A 21,889-nucleotide genomic window follows, 5' to 3' on the forward strand; every position below is an offset into this window, starting at 1 on the left:
TTAGTGTAATCCAATTGCCGAGTTGAGCTTCTTTTCTTGTTCCTGCCATGACTAATTTGTGGTTTCACAAAGTGTTTCTGAATGTCAGACACATCAATTATAAGAGATGGGCAAGATGCATAAGGAGAACCACAGTAAGGGGGAGAGGGGCTTTAAAAATGTTTACAAGAAATTAAAGTAGTGAGTGTAAGCAGAAGTTGTCCCATAACCTTTACCAGAGCAATTCTTTTATTTAAGAAAGTGGCTGGATTATTTCCCAAGTGAACAAATTCTCTGTCCACTGCCAATCAGAACCTTTAGTGGCCTCATTTCTTCTTACTAATTGGTCCTCTCCTTTCCTTCAGTCCTCTAGATAACACACAACAATGCCACCTTCACTCTGTAGACACTGGTGCTTTAAGGGAAGGCTGGGTTAGGTGTTCACAAACATATTCTCTAATGGTGTTTATTTTCTATGGCTGGAGTGATTTTTTTTCCCCTACTGAAACTCTATTATATGCCCTTTTGTTGTCATGGCTGAAGCCTGTTGTTTCTGCAAAAACAATAATAGGCCTGAAGATTAGGGTTGCATTTTATGGGCCTAGCAGCCCAGCAGGGCATCATATTTGTATCAATCCTATAAATTCCTGGCATCAGGCCTCTTTACTCCTAGTAATTAATCTTTTTCATAAATGCTGTCATGTTTAGAGCTGTTTTATTAAGTTTCTGCTTTCTAATTTTTTGTGTGTCACTTCTTTGCCTCATCAATATTAAAAATTAAAATAGAAAAATAACAGAGCAGCCAAATAGATGGAACCTACCAGTTACAGCTTTCTTTTCTTACCAGGGGAATCTAGATGCAAAGGTTGTTCTTTTTATCTTCGTAAATACCAGCCCTCATCTCCAAGCTGTGGGTATGGTTTGTTTGGGTTTTCTCCTTCTCCTTGTTGGTGTGGGTGCGCTTCAGGTGTGAGAAGCTGAAGAAGAAAGGAAGACTTGCTTCTTTTAGTCTCTCACTCTCTTGTCAAAATGCCAGGGCTAGAGAGGAAGACCTGTTCTGAAGGAAGTTTGTTCACTGCCCTTGGACTTAGCCTTTCCGAGGCAGCCGACGGAACTGAATACCATCCTTCTGCCTCCTTTGGGAATGCAATTGCATTGGTGTGTGGTGGTGTGACCAGCCTTTTTCTTTGGCCCACTGACCTAATTGCAATAGGAGTGGTAAAATATTTTCATTACCCTCTCCCCAGAATATAGAAATCTTCAAAGGGAACCCAGGAGGGAGGTTAGCCTCTTAACCCTAATTTCCCTACCACTACCTCAGCTTGGCTGTACATCACAAAATTAGTCTCCAAACATAGTGGCACCAGGATTGTTGTCGGTTTTGCTTTTAAAAGTCATTTCATATTGTAAACCCGGTGATTATTTCATGCTGTTTAAACTATATTTGTAGTCTTTGATCATGCATAAGTAGACTCAAGTTAACTGCTGATAGAATGATGATATTTTCTCCATGTTTCTTTTTCTTTTTCTTCTTCTCTGTCTTTAAGGACCCTGTACCCAAGAGCTGGCCTCAAGAAATTTCCATTACTACATTACAACATGCCTTTGTTTTTTAATTGGTTCAGGACTACCTATTTGCATGACAAGCAACATAATTCAGTTAGAAAAATCTGTTGTATGTGTGGTATGCAGAATCTATATTTACTGCATTTTATAAATTACTGATTATTTAAAAATTTGAAAGACTCCAGATTGGCAATGAATGCCAAAGAGAAGGAGAGACTAGTAGTCATTGCTGATTATTGTTATTTGAGCACAGGCTGGTTTCTCCTCTCCTTCCTCCCCTTCCATTTTTCTTCAGGAGTTCCTTTCTATCAGCCACCCCTTTCCACACCTCAATTCCCAGCAGGAAGATACTGTACTGCCACGAGTGGGGGCTGACAATGGGGCAAAATAGGTTTTGAATAGCAGCATCAAATAAATTCAAGTGCCTTTCTAAATATATTTCAAGATTAAGTAATTAAGGAGTGTAAAGCACTTGGAAAAAAATAAAGTGCCATGTAAGTGCTAAGTAATAAAGAGTAATCATAACAGTAATAAAAGGGTGAACTGCTAAATCTTTCTTGCTTCTTTTCCTCTCAGGATTTTCATCATTTCAGATTTGGCTCCTGAATACAACTCTTTTATTTCTAATGAAGAACTGGGACTTAAAATAATAACAATAATAAGTAAGTTTTTTTTTTTTTTTTTTTTAAGATTTGTTTGGGGATATAGAGAGACCATGCTCCACCCTGCCTTTTCCTTCCATTGCTGCCCACCCAGGAAAGATTTGAGCTTCATCCTGATGGGTGGACTACAGAGAGGAGCTGGGACACAGAATTCCCTTGAAAGAAAACACTGGTCCCTGTTGGTTTCACAACTTTATCAACCCAACCATCAGCCTAATGGTGTATGTTTATGATTTACTTGGTATTATGATTTGTATCATTTTTCAATAAACTTGAGACCACCTGCTGTGATTGTGACTATTTCCCATTATAGGCAGGGCGCTTCATCCCCCAAACCCTGAGTTTCCATCCCCTAGGTAACTTTTACAACAACCTGACTACCCTTAATGCCTGAGTGTTCTCTTCCTGTGACAGTATTTATAAAAAATGTATGTGCATATTTCTTTAATAGGACATATATAGTTACTATCAATGTTTATTTTCCATTTTCTCCAACCTTTGGAAGAAGAGTGCATCCCCTTGTGTGCACATCCTCATTGTTGACCACCTGTAGATCTCCAGGCCTCACACGGGTTAGGACAACAAACCCTCTGGTTTTTGTGTTAGCAGGTACACAGACTATACTCACGATATGGATGAACTAGGAATCTAATTTGAATACCTGACCCTGGAGGGGGCAGATTTTCAGCCTGTTGTTAGGATATACAAAATAAAGGGCTAGTGATATAGATTCAAAATTGTCATTTGTTTTTCACTTTCTTTCAAACAAGGGCCTCTGCCATCTCACAGTAAATGTAGAGTGTCACAGAATTTGTGTTTGCCATACCTCTGTTTGTACTATACCACCACACAACACATGTGACCAGCGCTGAAACTTGTTTGAAATCCTTCTGGGAATGGGACAGAGAATTGGGATTTGGCAGAAACTTTGGTCAAATATCAGTAACAATAAAAACAAAACAATTGCTTGTGAAAGTGTTTTTTTTTTTTTTTCATTTTTCTTTTTTCTTAAAGAATGATTAAGGAAATCTCTTTAGTGGAGGCATGTAATAATTTGTGTGCACACTCAGTGTAACTTGACCTCAAGGGAAGCTACATATCACATAGAAATCAAAGAGGAAATGTTCAAAGATTCTTCAGTTGGAAAACAGGAGGTGATTTTATTACTACATCATGAGAATGTAAAAGTCTCCAATAAATCCTATATCCAAAACACTGTTAGAATTGATAGATAAGATTTCATTGTCAGAAAATTCTTTTTTCTTAAAAGAATACAATTCTTTCAAGTTTTTAGAGATGGCCCCAAAGTAGTCTAGAAGTCAGGCTTCAGTCCTTACCTTAAGAACCGGTTGGCTTTTTCTTGATTTGCAGACACATTTACATGGATTCTAAGGTTGCCTTCGTGTTCAGGAGTGTGGGAGACGGAGGTGATTTAAAGCAGAAGAGCAGGACCCAGAGAGGGTGACAGGAATTTACAATTAGGTCAGGAAGTTTTGAATCTATAATAAAAGTCTAACAGGCAGGTAACAAGTTCTTTGTTTGAGTCTTACCTCCACTGACGAATTTTTTTTTTTTTGCATGTGACTTTGGTCAAACTGCTTATTTCTTTTGGCGCTTTGTTACGTTTCACTCACTGTGTTCAAAGAGGTACTGTGAGGATTAACAATATAAAAATTTGTTTTGATATAACGTTCTAATAATTTAAAGTAGTCTTTAAAAAAACTTTCTTAATTAAAAAAATTTAATGTCTTATTTTATGTATTAAAATATAGAATTGATTTATAAAGTAATCATGCAGAGTAAATTATTATAAACATTCAGAACTGTGGAGTTATAATTCTTGTTTTGATTTCATGAGGTGCAAATAGAATATTTTACAGAGGTGTGACAAGCGGCTCAGAAACCAAAACTCTTTTCTTCTATCTAATATAATTGTTTGCCAACATGGTGGTTTTTATTAAAATCTGAGTTGAAGCAAATATGAAAATCAAACACAAATGCGTTTGAAATGGGTTGGGTCAAGGAAAGAGAGCAAAAATAGTAAAATAAACTTTAAATTTTGAAAAATACGTAACACCTTTGTAAGGTTTCATAGAGAAACGCGATTTGGAAAATCCCTTATTGTGATAAATTACCTAAAACAAATCTTCAGACGAATGAAGGAACACATAATTTGTAACGAAGGACCTAGACATTAAAATAACAGAAGTTATTCTCAAATTAGAGTTATCCGTACAGGAATTCATATTTTTATGAAAGCATATAAAAAGTGTCAGTAATGAAATCAGCAGATTACAGATTGAAGGAGCACGACTGTTAATGGTTTAGTCCAGGCCCAATACACTTACTTCCTTGTTGGGTTTCTTTCTCCTCCTCTGAATACTCTAAACCCTCAGTCCATTTTAATTAGGCCAATGGAAAGCATCATTAAACTTTGCCATTTTTGTAGGTGGGAACCTGAGCACCTTTATTTGCCTAAGAGTCCTTTTGAATTCTACCTTTGCCCAAGGCTAGGGCTCTTCCTGGCTAGGACTAACTCCTGGGTGCCTTTTCAAAGCGCTTTACTGGTATCCTGTATGGAAGGCCTAGTGGCAGAGTCTGTGAGGGGTCCCGAACAGATTGTGTAACTGTTGCACAACCAATGTGTACACGTGTGTCACTAATTTAATTTTAATTTTACTGTATGCGTTTGTATAAGATCCTGCAGCTGTCATGTGCTCATCATCTGTCACTGAACTATCTCTAAGCCATGCTGGGCTAAGACAGGATTATAAACGATGAACTGCCATGTGCTCTAAATCTTCTTATTTGCCTAGCCTGGAAGGTATGCCCTGTAAAATTTGATTGGCAGTGTGCTCTATGCTGGCCATTGACTTTTGAAGGCCTTTTCTATTGGTTCTTTGAGCAGCTCTCAGTGGCTGTATTGACCATCACCTGCTGATTCCTGCACTGGCCTGACCTCCAACCTCTGCTTCTCCTCTTTCCTCTCATCTTTTCCCCACTTGTTTGGCTACTTGCTCAGAGGCTGTAAAACAGGCCCTGCCACTCTGGTGGCACGTGCAGTATATAGGGCATATGGCTGGCTGGTTGTATGCAGAAGAGGATAACTGAAGCCAAGCAGACCCAGCACTGTTATTACAGCAGATGGGGGAAGCGTGGCATTCAATATTTAGACAGATGCCACCTCCTTATTCCACCTGTCTGGAAGTTGGACATTGTACAGAACGAATGTCTGCCTAATGATGAAGGAAACAAAGGACACATTTATGAAGCGCAGCAGAGCAGCATATTTACTGAGCATGCACAATATAATTGTTGATCATAACAATAAACGTAAACTGCTACTGGTCAGAACTGCTGAAACATGCACACAATTACAGCAGGAGAAAGGAATTGCTACTTTTTACCAGCTGCTTGGGCATCTTTAATTTTGATGACTAGGAGCAATAGATAGGACTCAAAGTTTGTGATGAATGCCTGAAAGAATTCAATTTTCTCAAGTGATGGTCCATCCTCCTTTTTTGTTAAAATCCTCAAAACAAGTGTCTCTTCCTCTCTGTTTTGCATGTTTCTAGGAAATTCAGTCCTTTATTTTCTTTGTGAATGGTTTCTAACCAGGCAGAAAACAAAGAAATTATCTTTGTAACTGCTACTATTTTGATGTGTTTGCCATCAAAGTGAATATATCTTTTTCCTCGAAATTCAAAATGCTGATGATGCTGAACAATAGAGATTTAAAGATTTAGTTAGAAATAAAAAAGAACGGTGTATATTCTTTGAGAGTGTTAATTTTTTTGATAGATCATTCATTGTGGTCTTTGGTGTGTTTTAATTTATGAATTGTTTTATCCCATCCTCACAGATTAATTTTTTAAATCAATACCAGTCTTTATTTATGTGTAAAGATGCTTTATGTTTTATCAGTAATCAGCAGTAGGAATAGGTATGTACAATTCGTGAACTGCCCATGGATTTCTTGCAAGAGTAGAAGTTGACTAGCTTGCTAAGAAGCAAAATAATCTTTGATTCAATGCACCTAGCATTTATTTATTATAACTATAGGCAGAGGATGGTAGCCTTTTTTCACAGGGAAATGTAAACGGAATTCTCCATACAAAAAAAGTTGAAGGCAATAATTTACAAAAAGGAATCAAAGGTTAAAATTTTTCAGAAGCACAATAGATTACCCCTGTTTTAGAATCAGCTTGCATGATTAGACAAACCCCTATTTTAAAAGATGTTCTGATATCTATTATTAGTAGCATTAATGATCTGAAAAATTCATCATTATTATTTTTAGGAACGCCACCAATTAACAACCCTAGTTGAATAAATAACTTGAGAAGCACTTGAGATGGGGAACTTTTTCTTTTGTCCTGTTTTCATCCAGGTCTAACTTTTGGGAAGCTTTCTTTTTGGTTCATTTTTCTTCAGTGATTATTTCACATTAAAACCCCATCTGACGAAAGGCATATGGAAGGGAAGGGAGGTCATTCCTAATTGAACAACCTAGGACTCGTGAGGTTAATTACAGATATTAACGCTGCTGTTCTTCAGCTTCTTGCCCTCAAGAAGCCTCTAGCTTCCAAATGACCTGGCTCCAACAAAGAGACTCTCTTTAGCCCATTAACTAATTGATAAAAATGTGAGTGTTTAGAATGAGTCTAATTAAATCACCGAGCCTTACAATTACTAGTCCATTTGGTAGCTGTTGGGAGATGGGTAACCTCAGCTGGCATTGTAGGGGAATAAAAGATAAAAATAAAAGGGAGCTTAACCAAGATCATTTTGAAAGCTGTTCATTTGAAGACAAAGTACATATTTGCCTGAAATGTCTACATTTACTACTTCAAATGCATTCCCTTTCGAGGGTAGCACAATCTCTGAAAAAGAAAATAATGTCTTTTTTCTTCTTCTTTAAGAGCAGGCATGCTCCACTTTGTCTAATAAAGTTACATGAGTGGCTGGGGAATTTTTCTGCGTTAGCATTAAGCTAAATTCCTTTAGAGCTGGGAACACTGAAGTTTGTCCATTGAGCCTTTGTTTAAGGGCTGGCAAATGTCTCAAATAGTAGACATTGAAAAACCCAGAGTGGGCTCTCAGGACTTTTTACTTTGTCCCGAGTCTGCTCTAACTCACTGTTTCTGCTGCAGCCCCGATCCATGACGTTTCTTTCTTTCTTTCTTTTGAGACAGTCTCGCCCTGTCGCCCAGGCTGGAGTGCAGTGGTGCGATCTTGGCTCACTGCAAGCTCTGCCTCCCGGGTTCACACCATTCTCCTGCCTCAGCCTCCCTATTAGCTGGAACTACAGGCCCCCGCCACCACGCCTGGCTATTTTTTTGTATTTTTTAGTAGAGATGGGATTTCACCGTGTTAGCCAGGATGGTCTCTATCTCCTGACCTCGTGATCCACGCGCATTGGCCTCCCAAAGTGCTGGAATGACAGGCGCATGACGTTTCTTAAAGGCGGGAAGTCTGGAGCTTGTTTGGGCCCTGGGTGGAGGGATGAGAACCACTGACTCAACAGTGGCAGGTCCAGCAAAGCATGCACAATGAGTCAGCCACCAGCCCAGGTGGTGACTTTTGTCCCCAATTAAGAGACATTCGTAGGCTCCTAAGTAGGGGATAACACAAGGATAATATGATACCTCTCACTGAAGTCTTAAAAGCAATGTATTAATCAAAGAGCCAAGGAATTTTAGAAGTGGGAAACTTAATTTGTAAAGATCTATTGAATACTTCTCTCCATTTATTAAAAAAAAAAAAGTACTCTGTAGTCAGAAAGCTAATTTATCCTGATTTATAAGCTAATCTGGCTGACATCAGTCTCTCTTGAAATGGGGAATATTTTGGATGGGGGAGAAATTGCATGAGTCCTCTATTTTCTATAGTGTCTTTGTAGTAGGTGGTCATAAAAATAATACTGCGGCTTCTTGAATGAGTATCCCCATACTTAATCAGGTGTCAGTGCCTTCACTATTAGCTCCGAGAGATAGTTATTTGTTACTGTTGGAAGCATTCAGAAGATAAGCAACAGTTATTTTCAAAGTTTTTGTGATATGGAAAGAATGAATATAAATATGAGCATATGTCAGTCCTCCCTAGGCACATATTTATTGCCAGAGACATTAATATTGATAAACAATGGGTCCATCCACTCTACATTAATATAAACCCAAGCAAAAAAGTGTTAAAAGCACATTTCACTTTTTCATCATTTACTCCTAGTCTCCAAGAGGAGGTATTTTCTTTCTGATTATCCTGTCATTCAACTCATGCTAATTAGTGAGTGTAACGGAACTTTAGCAGACAGTTTGGTTGCAGGTGTATTCAGACCAAGGGAGATTTAATTACTTGCTAATTGCCTGGTGTCCAAGGTAACATAATATTATAGTTGCAAATGCTATGGTATTAATCCATCTTAAAGAAGTGCATCGTGGCTCAGCCTCCATATTCAGAGACTCCTGGAGGACGCCGTTGGCATTGCTACAAGTGCATTCAGGATGGGGGATTGTGTCTTTTGTGTTCATGACTGAATACCCAGTGTCTGGCATAGGGCAAGACACATAGTAGACACTCGATAAATATCTATTGCTAAGTGAATGTGAATGAAAGTAAGCCAAATACAAGTACAGTATGAATTACCTGAGCACAGAAAGGAAAGCTATAATTCAGTAGGCTAAGAACAAAAGTGGAGGCAAAACAGAAGCAAAGTAACATTTTATGAGCAAGTTCCGAAGGCCAAATACTATACATTTACCTAAATTGCCTCATTTAATCTTCTTAGAAGGGTAATGTAGTAATTAAGATCATGGACTTTGGATGAGAGATCTCTGGGTCCTAATCAAAATTCTACCTCTTGCTGGCTTCATGTCTTTTGCCACATCATCTGACTCTCAGAAGCCTCAGTTTTCTCATCTCTAAAATAGAGGGTGTGGGAATAATACTAAACTCAAGGAAGAGTTGTAAAAGTTAAATAAAATGTGTACAATGTCTAGCATACAGGTAGGTGGTCAATAAAGCAATTATTACTTTTAATTTTATAATGGTATTTAAAGTAGCATTATAAAAAACATTATATAAACTATTGTGATTACCATTTTATTGAATAGGCACTTGAGACTCAGAGATGTTAAAGATTTTGCCCTGGCTGGGTGCAGTGGCTCACACCTGTAATCCCAGCACTTTGGGAGGCTGAGGCTGGCAGATCACCTGAGGTCAGGAGTTGGAGACCAGCCTGGCCAACATGGTGAAACCCCATCTCTACTAAAAATACAAGATTAGCCTGGCATGGTGGCATGTGCCTGTAGTCCCAGCTACTTGGGAGGCTGAGGCAGAAGAGTTGCTGGAACCCAGGAGGCAGAGGTTGCAGTGAGCCAAGATCATGCCACTGCACTCCAGCCTGGGCAACATAGCAAGACTCCATCTCAAAAAAAAAAAAAAAAGAGGGATTTGCCTAAGTTCATGGAGCTGGCAAGTGACAAGCAGAGCAGGCTGACTTCAAATCCCATGCTTTTTCCATTCTAGCAGACTGCTTAAAGGATATGTTACCTGAATCGATGTGGCTTAATGAAACTTATTCTGCAGCGCTCAAACCAACCCCTAAAAGTAGGCTGGGGAGTTTTGAAAGCTACGCTAAGTTTTACAGCCCATCATATAACACAGCAATAATGAATCTCCAACTATGTCGTGGATTGTGGTTTGCCAGCATTGAAATGCTACTTGCTGTCTCATCCTGATCTTGGAGGTTGACTTGTGGAGACAATGGGTGACAAAACCATCAGAAAGGTGCTACACAGTCAACTGAAATAAGATCAACAGAAAAAAAAAAAAAAAAAACCCTTAAGAGCACACTGAACTACAAATCAAACTTCACAGCCTTATATTAGATAAGTGGAAGAATGTACCTACTAAGAGGTCAGCTTATCATTCATCTTAAGCAATAGAGTGGCTTCTTTTGGCCAAAAGTTATATGGTATTTTGGATCCAACTTCAGATCAGTGTGTGTCTATTGCACACAGTAAACAAGTGTTTAGTTTTAAATCTGCCTGGTCATACCCAGAACTTTCTGATGCCATCTTTGATTATAAAGGACAATGACACTTTTAGCTTGTGGGGTGAATATTTGGGAGGGAAGACACTTGGGTTTTTCTGTTCATCATTTCTGACCCTGGCTTTGCATAGTTCCCTGAACTGAAATTGACCACATTCATCCTTCCTCTCAGAGCTAACTCGGCAAGGAAGTGAATTGTGTGATCTTTGTAATGTGTGTGACTGAGCCTGTCAGTTTCCGTCCCTGTGTGTGGGCCATTTAGATCTGTTCCTTGGCCATGGCTTGTGGGCCCTCCCCTGCCAGACACCATACTGTTGGCCACAAGCAGGACCCATTAGGTCATGTGAATAACTCAGGGTGACATCGTCCTGCTGGGAAGAACATGATGGACAAACAACCATGGCATTGTCACCTCATCACACCATCATTTGGATGTTGTTCTTTTACCTTCCTCCTCATATTTCTAGTACCCTTGTCTTTTCCTTCCTAACAAAACCTGATGCCAGTCACTAACATTAATGGCCAGTGCTTTCCTTTTTAGGGATCTCTGTCCTTTTTTTTTTTTTTTTTTTTTTTTTGAGATGGATCTCGCTCTGTCACCCAGGCTGGAGTGCTGTGGCAAGATCTTGGCTCACTGCAACCTTCACCTCCCAGGTTTAAGCTATTCTTGTGCCTCAGCCTCCCAAGGAACTGGAATTACAGGCATGCGCCACCACCCCTGGTTAATTTTTTTCAATTTTTAGTAGAGATGGGGTTTCACCATGTTGGCCAGGCTGATCTTGAACTCCTGGCCTCAAGTGATCTGCCCACTGCACTCCAACCTGGGAGATAGAGTTAGACTCCATCTCAAAAAATAAAGAAAGAAAGAAAAAATGATGCTGCTTCCTTAGAATTTGGGAGGTGAGCTTCACTTGTGGTGTGTCCCACTTCATGGGCTACGAAGTGAAGCTACTGAACTAACAGCCACTGCTCTCCCTGATGTCAGGGGGGAAGGTGCAGCAGTCGTAAGAAAGTCATGAACTCCCCTGCTCTTTCCTGCCTATGGGGTTTTTAACCTGCAGACTGTGGTGTCCTCACCTTTGTCTATATGCATAAACCACAGACCGAGGCTGCCCGCATTCTCTATCTGAGAGAAATATTTCTCAGCAAGGCCCACTAAAGTATTCTCAGTCCCAACCCGTCGCCACAACTTAACCTTTTGGGGAGGCTTTCTAGATTGAGAACATCATTTAAGTCTATGAATTGTCTCAGAGGACTTGGGGAAAATGTCTCGAAGACATCTCCTGCTTGCAAAGGCAGGTGTTTTAAGATATTGAACCCATCCTTAGGTTAACTATTGTACATTTCAGGATTTGCACTCCGCTCCCTGGAGAGGAAAATCCACACATGTCCACTCAGTCCTATGCAAGCTCCCTTCTCAGACTCTGGAGTGTTAAGAAGGAACTCAACTTTGGTGGGATTTGGATTTCTCATCACACTTTCTGAATGAAGCTAGAGGCTTTCAATCCTTATCGAATGCAACGAGACAGTGGTCCGTGAGAGAGAAACAAAAAGGCAGCAATTGGATTAGTGCCTGAAAGTCTAACAAATGCCCCAGACTGGAGTAAATCCCCACCAATAAGCACATTCTCTATCACAGCAAAGTTGAGGAACAAAATCTGAAACTAGGAAGAGAAGTAGCAGGCAGTGGGAAGTATATGAAGACAATAATCAGCCTGAACCCATGGCTACCTTGTCTGTAGGCCAAGGTGCAATGCATTGCACATTGATTATGAGAGTAAAGGGATTATAAATCATATCGGGCGCTTTGTATATTATTCAAATCCAACAGATGGGAAATCGGCAGGTCCTAGGAAACAGAAAATTCAACCTTCACTCAAGTGGACTGATAAAATCATCATAAACCATTTTAGAATACCCCCCAACCACAAAGCTCAGTGATTAAATCGAACACCTCTCAGCTCTCCTTCAATGGTCATTTCATGCTGCCTTAAGTCTAAGAGATGTTTTACCCCTAAAGTTTAAAGGATATTATTTCAACTTACATAGACTGAAGTCTGTGACACTGTACAGGATTAAAGACACCTTCTGGGTCTGTCCCTAAAGTACGTTTAGCCAAGCAACATCTCGACAGGACAAGTATTTTTCACAGTGGTGTGGCTTAGGAGAGACTTCTCTGTGCTTAAGGGCTGGATTCTCCCAGTATAGATGGATGAGATCAGTCCAGAGAGAACTAGCTGTACGAATGAATGAATAAATGGATGGAAGATGTCTAGAATTAGGTGGAAAATTCTCCAAGAATGGAGTGCCAGTGACTGACCCTTGCTCTTTTATTACTGAGAGACAAGGAAAAGACTGGATGTGAATAGGCGACATCTCAAAGGTGAACATAGCGGATGAGTGGTTGGTTTCTTCAGAGCAGGGCAATGTCTGGGAAAGTGGATGGGAGAGTATAAGGGGTGATAAATAAGCAGTGCATCCCAAGAGCTGGTGGCAGAATCCTAAGTATGTCATTTTATAGACTCAACTAGATAATATGTAGTATAAATCTGAGATGCTCCATCTATAGCACTGTGAGAATGATTCTAGTCTTTTCACTAATCCCAGGAAGTGTTTCTGTGTGGGCCAGTGGTCTACTCAGAGCATTTGCACTACTGAAGTTGCCCATTAACTGGGGAAAAAAAATGAGAAAGGAAATCTACTGATTAGATTATGATTTAATATTCATTGCTTGTTCCCTCTTCTACCAAACCTGCTGACTAGGAGCCAGTAATTACAAAGGTTTCTGGAGACACAGTGCTTTTTGGAGTTTTTTTTTTTTTTTTAATTAAAGTGAATCAAAACTTTTTTTATTAAAGTGAATTGAAACAATTTTTAGAAATTCTTGAGATGACCAGGAGCATTATAGACATTGCAAAAATCTTAGGCAGGAATAATCACTGCAGAGATGTACCCTCCCCTACTACAATCAGTGCTTCTAAAGACTTCATCCTTTAGTGACATTTCTGCCCAGAGGAAAAAAAAACCTCACAATGAAGAAAGCACAGGTGAGTGTCACATTTTTCACTAATAACAGAAACTCAGGGACATCTCCCCCATGCATCTTTCTTTCGAAATAGGGCAGCACTGTGGAAAAGCATTTGACATGGCTGGAAGAAAGTCGGTTCTGGAGTACTTGTTGGTTGGACACACAGGTCACTTTTCACAGCTGTGATCCTTAGGTCCCCAACCATGAGCAGGCAGGTGGCATGCCAAATATATACTCAGACCTCTCTTGTGGATAGGTGTGTCCTGGACATCATCCTCATTGCCACCACCCTCTTCCTCATCATCTACCTCATAAATAGAAGTCACCATTCATTGTGCCAAGCACTGTATTAGGGACTTCACTGAATTATTACTAGTAATAATCTTCACACAAATCTACAAAGTAGCCTTATTTCCATTTTTACCATGAAGAAATTGAGGCTCAGAGAGGTTAAGTGATTTTCTCAACGGTGCACAAGAGCGTAAGCAGCTGATGTTGGATTCGAACCCAGGCCTGCTTGATTCTGCAGTGCCAGGCTGTATTGCCTTAGCAAGGTATTTCCACCTTGCCTGTGGACTGTGGGATTTTCCGAGGTCTACCTGTGTCATGGGAATGTTCAGTCAGGTGGAACTAAGTTTTCTTATGGAAGATATTTTAGAGCATTTTTGTTTCCCTATATTCAGCGGGGCCTCTGCTTTTCTCTCACCCCAAATTGCTTCCTGGGGTAACTTGAGCATTGGGGAGAATGGGAACTAAAATTATATGCTGTGAACCTCTCCCAGGAGAAAACATCATGCTGATTTTATACAGGCCAAAAGCTCAGGTGTATTTTATGCGGATTTTCTCAACTGGTGACTTCAACCTTTTTGCATTTGGCACTTATTAGGGACTCTCCGGGGGCCTCCTGCTCCACGGAACCTCCTCCCTCAAAGATATTGCAGTCTAGTCAGGAGGCAAAACAGACACACAAAGTAAGCAATTAGAGAAAAGGGAAGTGTCAAATTGTGTGGAGCCACTGCTGGAAGTAAAATACTGTCGTTTGGAAGAGGAAATACTTTCCTAGGGTGTGTGTATGGGGGGAGAGGCATTAATGGGCTTATTTGGGGCCATGTGGAACTTAGGGAGATGAGGCTTTTTCCAGGCACAGACATCTGGAAAGAGCTGGTAAAACAGAATCAGAGCCAAGGGCATGGACAGGACTGGAGAAGGAGACTTCCAAGTTCTATACAGAGATGATATTAAGGATACTAGAAAGAGCAAGTTCTGGAGGGCTTAAATTTGGAAAGAAACTGATGGCAGGTTAAGAAACACTCATAGTCAGAGGTCCAGAAGGAGAAGGAGCCAGGGAAGGTCACATTACAGAAGCCACAGGTTTGTTTGATGTAGAGTGCAGTCTACAATGTCACCAGCTACAGAGAAGGTGGGCAAGAGGAGCTTGGAGAACCGGAGTTCTCTAGTGTGGGGGCCTGGCTGGGATTCAGGCATTGCAACTTCCTCATAAGAAAGAGGACTGACTCCCTGGGAAGACTTGTAACTACAACAGCCTGAGTTTCCCCACCTTAACAAGGTAGACACATCCTACTTGGAAACCAGAGGAGTCTAAACTAATGAATTTCTATAGTTTCCAAGATGTAAGCTATGAAACGAAATGAAGGAGTTGGCCTATAAGACAGTCTATACTGTATGTGTGAATATGCTATGTGTTCTCATTTGGCAAGAATCTGAAATATTTACAAGTAATGCTGGGGGATGCAGGAATGCCCAGAGGGGAGCTGAGAAGTGAGTGCCACACTTCTGAGGTTGGTTTTCCTCAGGGGGCAAGCGCAGGGCCATCTGGCAAAGTCAGGAAACTGTTCAGAGAAATAATTATGTCTTTCTGCAAAGTACTCATTGATAACATCTAAAATTGTTTTGTAAGAAGTGAAATAGTGAATGTATTAGAAATAATTAAAAACTTATAAACCAAAATCTTGTTTGAGAAATTTTTTAAAATTATTATTCACAGGCAGGTGCGGTGGCTCACACCTGTAATCCCGGCGCTTTGGGAGGCTGAGGGAGGCAGATTGCCTGAGGTCAGCAGTTCAAGACAGTCTGGCCAACATGGTGAAACCCTGTTTCTACTAAAAATACAAAAATTAGCCAGGAATACTGGTGTGTGCCTGTGATCCCAGCTACTCAGGAGGCTGAGGAAGGAGAATCACTTGAACCCAGGAGGCAGAGGTTGCAGTGAGCTGAGATCACGTCATTGTACTCCAGCCTGGGTGACAGAGTCAGGCTCTGTCTCAGAAAAAAAAAAAAAAAAATTATTATTCACTTTGAAAAAGACAATCTGAAAAGTAAAAGGGCATTAGTATACACTGCAGGGAAATAATTTGCCAAAAGCTAATGTATTAGGGCCTTAAAATGTTTTATTCAAATTAATTATTTCTTCTCTACCCTTTAGGACAGTAGGAATGAGGACAGCACATGCATGGCCATGTGGGCCAGATGTGGCCCAGAGAGGTCTGTGAGTCTTTCAAAGTAACACAGCCACAGTGGGTTGAAGACCCAACCCATCTCTGTCCTCTTGCAGCCCTGGTATACACACCACCTTAATTACAATCCTGACAAACCTACCTCATCCCGTGCCTGATCCTTTAACAAATATTTGCTTATATAATGAATAAAAGCCACAAATTGAAATGGCCCAACCGTGGAAATAAATACAAAACAGCTGTCAGGGCTGCTGGTATAAATTCCAAAGGGTGGTCCTTCTTCAGGGTACATCCTCAAAGCCTCGGGGAAGGGGCGTTTTGGAAGTGTAAATGTGAAACATTCACATGTTAGCATATTTTCCTCTCTGCCAGAGAACAAGAAGAGCCAACTTGTAGATTTAACTAATTAAAACCCTGTCAGTATCAGCAAAGATATGAAATAGGGTGCTGGCTAATTAAGAGCTGGGCTTGTGCCCTGACAGAGTGTACATTGAAAACAGCCCCTGCCGTTTCAAGTAGGTTTTGCCTTGACCAAGAGCATGCAGTGGGCCCCATGCCGTTCCTCTGCAGATTCCACAACTAACAGTAACTTGAAACGCATACCTGATGAATTTCTGCCATTAATAACAGCAAATCTGCTGGCTAACTTGATTAACATCATCGTTCCCTCTATTTCTTTTCTTGAGACAGTCTCGCTTTGTTGCCCAGGCGGGAGTGCAGTGGCGCGATTTCAGCTCACTGCAACCTCCACCTCCTGGGTTCAAGTGAATCTCCTGCCTCAACCTCCTGAGTAGCTGGATTACAGGTGCCCACCACCACGCCCGGCTAATTTTTGTATTTTTAGTAGAGACGGGGTTCCACCATGTTGGCCAAGCTGGTCTCGAACTCCTGACCTCAGGTGATCTGCTGGCCTTGGCCTCCCAAAGTGCTAGGATTACAGGCGTGAGCCACTGGGCCCAGCCTAATTTCTTTATTTGAGAATTATAACTAACTACTTGTTCCTTTCACCTTCAAAATTGTTTATGAAGAATTTTGTGAAGAGTCCTTATGTTCAAATACAGAGATCAGTAAGCATTGATTAATGGCCACCTGTAGGAAATACAAAAGAACAAGATGTGAATTTTACCCTTTAGGAATGTATATGTTTTTTTGGGAAGATGAAATGTATACACACAAAATAATTAGTAGATAATGGTCAGCACAATTTGATCAAGAGCTATTTTATTTTGTTGTTTTGGCTATAACTTCAATAGGAATTCAGAAAGTGGTAGGAGTAGCTAACTTTTATCAAGGTTTTATCATTTGTAAAGTTGAGTTCTTTACATGGAATGTCTCAGTTAACTTTCAGAGCAACCTGATGAAGCAGACGCTGTTTTAGCAAGGGCAAAAATGGAATCTTTAAGAGGTTAAGGGACTGGCCGGCAAACAGCAGAACCTGAGTTTCAATATACGTGTCTTGGATTTCAGGACCCTGGGCACTGGGTTCTCATTCAGGGATGCAGGATTCAATTATCCCCACATTTGCCCTCTTCACTTCTCAGCTGTTTGATTTCTGGATTAGGGTCAGGAATATTTTCCTCCATGTGTGATTTGTTCCTGGTAGAAAGCAGTGGCAGGTTGAGAGTAGCCTAAAGAAGCCTCATAATACAGAGGTATGATCTTGCCACCTCTCTTTTTAAAGTATCCTACAATATTAGGCATCATATGATGTTTATCAGTGACTGTGTCCAGACAGCTTTTAGAGGTGAGTGGATTTCTGCACCCCGATGAATCCGCTTCATTACCAGTGCTGAGAAGTACAGGATGAATTGGAAGCAAAGGGAGAAAGAGAACACAGCAACCTAATTGGTCACTGCCATGAATCTATACTCAGGGGACAGATAGCACAACCAGAGGTAATAGCTTACACACATATTCTTGAGCTGCGCAATAGATGGAAAAGGGTCCCAGATGGATTGGGCAGGGGCTTAGTTCCGGGATTATGATGAGACAGTGGGTAATTATTGAGTGGCAGGGCCTCAGCCCTGATTAGTATCTGCAAGCTTGTTCCCCTCCTTCAGAGGAAAGCATTGATAAAGATAAACCATGCTGCTTCATGTCCTTCATGCAGCACGGAACAACACATTTCAATCTAACAGGATCAGGTCCCCACTTTGATCACAATCTGTTACCTAGATGTCTTTGCAAATTAATCAGTCCTGCTTGTTTAGCTCCAGTCAGTTTGTACTGCTAAATTAATAAATGTACCAGGAGCAACAGAACACATAATTAAATTCTACAGTTTAATCTCCACATAGTAATTTTGACCCAGTCTGGGTCCTCCATTCTAGCCAGTAGAATGTAGAACAACCACAACCTTTCCTGGGTAGTTTATACTCACAAGCCACCATACAGGTGAGCTCCATGGCTCTGAAAATCAGAGAAATACTGATATAAAATGCAATAAACAAACAAAAAATCACATGCTCAACTTCAAGGTAGAGAAGGCAGATAAACTAAGCATTTGGTATCCTGAGCTATCTTTAAAACAGAAAGTACTCTTTTGGCAGAAGAACAACAACAAAAAAAAACATTTTTGTTTCAAAAACAAAGGATATAGGCTGGGCATGGTGGCTCATGGCTGTAATCCCAGTACTTTGGGAGGCCAAGGCAGGTGGATCACGAGGTCAGGAGATCAAGACCAGTCTGATCAACATGGTGAAACCCAATCTCTACTAAAAAAAATTTAAAAAATTAGCTGGGCGTGGCAGCATGCACCTGTAGCCCTAGTCACTCAGGAGGCTGAGGCAGAGGAATTGCTTGAACCTGGGAGGCAGAGGTTGCAGTGAGTCGAGATGGCGCCACTCCAGCCTGGACGACAGTGCGAGACTCTGTCCCCCGCCGCCACCCAAAAAAAAAACAAAAAATGGATATGTGCTTGTCGAATTTAATGCCCTAGGAGAGTAAAAAAGCAACCTAACAGGCTGGGAGCTCCTTTATAGAGAACTTTGGGCCTAAGTGTGGGCTCTTTTGTAACGGTCTGATGTAATGTGTTGGCTGTGCTTGAAGGCCCTCGAACTGATAACTTCGCTGGGCACGCCTTCACACTGAGCCAGATATTCAGCTCGTGCAACATCCTGGACCTGAGTTCCCTGTGGGTCTTAAAAGATTCTTGTAGGTTTTTCACTAGATACCTATTAGGAATGGTGAAGGCCAGGCATGGTGGCTCACACCTGTAATCCCAACACTTTGGGAGGCTGAGACCGGTGGATCACCTGAGGTCAGGAGTTCAAGACCAGCCTGGCCAACATGGTGAAACCCCATCTCCACTAAAAATAAAAAAAAAAAAATTAGCCGGGCATTGTGGTGGGCACCTGTAATCCCAGCGACTTGGGTGACTGACGCAGGAGAATGGCTTAAACCTGGGAGGCAGAGGTTGCAGCGAGCCGAGATTGCACCATTGCACTCCAGCCTGGGCAACAACAGTGAAACTCTGTCTCAGAAAAAAAAAAAAAAAAAAAAAAAAAAAAAACCGAAAGGGTGAAAATTATTTTTATTTTGTGAAGACTCGTTTATTTTTCAAAGCTGGTTATTTTAGTGTTCTTGGAAAATGTATAGAGAAAGTTATTCGATATTCAGCCAAGGTGAATTGTTGCATTTGATTTGAGTGGAGTTTTGCTGTCTTCATTTAAAGTTTACCAGAATTATAACTAACTACTTGTCCCTTTCACCTTGTTGGCGACACGTTTTCTTTCTGTAGAGGTAATGGAGCCAGGACAAGGTGACATTGTATTGAGTTGGGAGCTGGCAGATGTAAGCTCATGACTGGACTCTGCTACCACCCTCTGATGACCGGGACAGGCCTTTTAACCTCTGTGGGTCTCAGTTTTCTGATCTGAAAAATAAGGGGGTTGGACTCGCTAATCTCCAAGAGACTAAAATTCTGTGTGTCTGTGATTCCACTCACACGGAGTCAAGTGGGAATTAAGGCAATTATGGGAATAATGCAAACCAAAGGGACACTTTGCAAACCAAAAGGAACTCTCTCCATGACTGGGGTATTTCAGGCAAAACTGGCCATTGAGTTTAGTTTTTAAACTGAATTTATAGATAATTACCTCAGTTCTGCCACTTAATTGTGTGTCTGTCAGCATAGGCTTGATGCTTTTACCAGATAACCAATGATTAAAGTATTTGGTTAAATATTCAGCAGTGTGCAATTCCCACTCAGCTCTACCAATAAGGAGGTGGTGGGGGACAGAGATGTGTATTTGTCGGGGAGCCCAGGGGTAGGGGAGGGATTATGCATAATTTGAGGGTTTTTAATATTTGGGTCATCAATGTTTAACCTAAAATAAATTGATTTCCTTTAAAAAATAAGTTGGGCTTGTCACAAAAGAACTCCAACATAAATTAAACATGAGAAATGCAGCTGCGCAGTAAGATGTTAAAATACAGATGATATCGGAAAAAAAATGAGGAAGTCTTAAAGGAAAGATTTTTAACCTGAAATTAATTCACGTATTATTTACTTAAATACTGTGGCATGCAATTGTGTAAATACACCATCTATTTTTATAATAATGACTTTATTTTGGCACTCTAAGTTATAGATTAGAAAAATCTGGTAGAGGGAGGAAGGGCCAGTTTATTCAATTTTTTTCATCTGAAAAGATTGAAGGATTAAAAATATTTACTTCATTTTTATAATAAAATAGCTTATTTCTACTTATACAAAATAGTTTATATTGGGATTCCCCTTTAAGCCTTTTCTAAAAAGCACCATCAATATCAGTTAATATGTGGAATTCCCTGAGGAAAATCTATTAAAGCATCCGTATGTCACCCATGTGAATAACAAATGAATTAATTATGACGGGTGCAATTACAAGGAATAGTTAATGAAGCCGTAATGACCAGACTCTGGTGGTTAATTTTCAAAGCACAGTGAGAGGGAAATGTGGCAAAGGGTCCCCAAAGAAAACAATGAGCTTTGTGTACTCACCTTGGAGGCAGGGTCGTTGAGTGCGTCATGGAATGGGGCTGGTGAAGGACCCTTGCTATCTGAATGGAGCTTTTCCTGCAGTCTATCACCAGCTTGCTGTGGGTTCAGATGGCCTAGCAGCAGCAGCTCAGCCAAACTAGCAACACCAAGTCCCCAATTCCAGTTGACCAGGGCTCCCAGAGACATCAGTTTCTTACTTTAAGAACAGGGCGAAAGGGAAAGAAACCAAAATTTCAGTGAAGATATGGTTTTTACTTAAGCAAGATAAATTAAGAATAGGTGAGCAAAATGAAGTAAAGAAGAGTAAGAAAGTGAGAGAGCACCAAAAAGGAGGGTGGTGCACAAACCACAGGCTGTGCTTGGCCCCCTACTTCCTCGGTTTGGATCCATTTCCTCATCTGAAAAGTAAGGGGGCAGACTAGCTCATCTACAAGAGACTAAAATTCTGTGTATCTATGATTCATTTATGTTTTATAGTTCTGAAAAGCAGTTTTAACTTAGAAAAGCAGTAGTGTTAATTTTCTAGTGGCTGGGTTGAAAAGGGAAAGGCAATTGGTTATGTTATTGAGGGAGGAAAACAAAGCAAAAACTTAGGAGAAATCCTAGTACTCCTGGTACTGAGGCCAGAGAGTATGAAAATAACACAGTGGTAACATTATACCTGGTGTCCTGATATTTGCCTAGAAATCTACCTTCTTTTAAAAAATACAAATATACAAACACACAGACATATCAGCCTATTGAAGATCTATTTGTAAGTTTGGGGATACAAAACCATATTGCTATATTAGCCAACAAGAAGCCTATTTGTCAGTTTTCCAAAATATTAGGTTAGGGAACTTGAGTTCTTACCACAGTGAGGAAACTTGTGGCAAGACCCACTGGGTGCTCATGCCAAGCCTCTCTTCCTGGGGTCACGTTCTTCCTGATGGGAGGAAGGACTAAAGGATGGTCAAGGAGTAAGGGAAGGTTATGATGGTGGGTCTGGCAGGCAGAAGCCCAGAGGATCAGGTTGTAATGGCACCACCCCCTTTCACCTCCATGAATGCGTTTATTCACCTCTGTGGATGGGAATTAGCTAATATCTGTCAAAATAACAACTGGCAGGATCCAAAATACACAGCGAACTAAGTACTTACTACC

The sequence above is a fragment of the Papio anubis genome, chromosome 7 (genome assembly GCF_008728515.1).
Source record: "Papio anubis isolate 15944 chromosome 7, Panubis1.0, whole genome shotgun sequence".
Classification (NCBI taxonomy): Eukaryota; Metazoa; Chordata; class Mammalia; order Primates; family Cercopithecidae; genus Papio; species Papio anubis.